This window comes from Chenopodium album, chromosome 7 (assembly GCF_948465745.1).
Source record: "Chenopodium album chromosome 7, dcCheAlbu1.1, whole genome shotgun sequence".
NCBI classification, from domain to species: Eukaryota; Viridiplantae; Streptophyta; class Magnoliopsida; order Caryophyllales; family Amaranthaceae; genus Chenopodium; species Chenopodium album.
Genome location: NC_137840.1, coordinates 15,124,136 through 15,125,722, shown reverse-complemented (window position 1 = coordinate 15,125,722; position 1,587 = coordinate 15,124,136). Strand labels below are relative to the sequence as shown.

Below are 1,587 nucleotides of genomic sequence, written 5' to 3'. Positions count from 1 at the left end.
GATCCTAATCTTCACATCGCAGATTTCTGCCAATATTGTAACACCATTAGACAAGCCGGGGTTACGCAGGACCAAATCAGGGAGATTCTTTTTCCCTTTTCTTTATGTGGCAAAGCAAAATTATGGTTTAATGGTTTGAATAGAACTGCACTTGGTATTACTGACTGGGAAACTCTTGCTTTGAACTTTTATAATAAATATTATCCTGGAGAGAGAACAGCGGTACTAAGAAGTGCTATTCAGAACTTCGCTCAAGAGGCCGACGAAACATTATATGAGGCTTGGGAGAGGTTCAAGGATCTACAGAGAGAGTGCCCCCACCACAATCTAGCACAATGGCTTGGAAATTCTTCCAGATCAGTACTAGATTCGCCTGCTAGTGGGAGGTTTATGAATTTAAATGTGGATGATGCAGGATAGGTTATCGAAGACATGGCAATACACAATTCCCAATATGGGAATCCGAGGGGGTTTGCAAATAAGGGAAAACATAATGTCAATTCTGTATCCTTTTTGCAAGCTCAATTAACTTCTATTTGTCAAAAATTAGATAATCTTACTGCTACTCCTAACTCTAGAGCTAATGTTTCTGCTGTTGCTAACCATAAAGCTTTTTGTGAAAATTGTGGAATTGTGGGTCATTGGGAGCAAGATTGTAGGAGCTCTATGGAACAAGTTAATGCCTTTCAAACCTATAGGCAAAATAACCCCTATTCCAATTCCTACAATGCCGGTTATAAAAATCATCCTTATCTTTCATACCGGAGTACCAATGTACAAAACCCTCCACCTCCGCAACAACCACAACAGCAACCCCCACCACAACAAAAATATTACCATCCTAATGCCGGCCAGAAAAGCCAAGCATCACCCTCATCATCTTCCGACCCTGCCATGACAGAAATTAGAGCAATGCTAGCTAATATGCAAAAGCACATGGAGAGTAGGGATGCGCAAATTGATTCTGTTCTAGCTCATAATAAAATCATGGACAATCAAATTGCACAACTTTCATCTACCCTACAATCCCGTCACCAGGGGGCTCTACCATCACAACCTATCCATCCTAAAGATCATGCTAATGCAATCACTTTAAGGAGTGGTTCACATTATGATGGACCTCCTATGCCAAAGGATGATAGACCAGTTCCTGATCTAGATTCCTCTATACCAAATGCTAATCCTGCTAGCCCTACAGGGCTACAAATAGATACTAACCCTACTAATGTTTCTGTGCAGGGTAAATCGCAGGATAAGGGAGGAGATGTGCAGAGCCCAGTTATCAAGCTTCCATTCCCTAATAGACAATTGAAGAGTAAGCTTGATAAACAATTCGGTAAGTTTTTAGAGGTTGTGAAAAATCTGCAGGTAACAGTTCCTTTCACTGATTTAATCACTCAAGTACCTGCCTATGCTAAATTCATGAAAGACATTCTGACTAGGAAAAAGGCCTTTAATGAAGTAGAAACTGTAGCTTTCACAGAGGAGTGTAGCGCTTATTTGCAAAATAAATCCCCTCCTAAATTAAAGGATCCTGGTAGTTTTTCTATCCCTTGTCACATTGGGAATGTTTTTATTGATAAAGCT

The 1,587-nt window shown here is 40.3% G+C and overlaps 1 non-coding gene across 1 annotated transcript; it reads right to left on the bottom strand.

The window, feature by feature from the left end:
• Positions 1–222: 222 nt before the first annotated feature.
• LOC145641324 (small nucleolar RNA R71) lies at positions 223–329 on the bottom strand. The gene has a single exon (XR_014115363.1). It is a non-coding gene; the product is annotated as a small nucleolar RNA R71 (small nucleolar RNA).
• Positions 330–1,587: the final 1,258 nt, after the last annotated feature.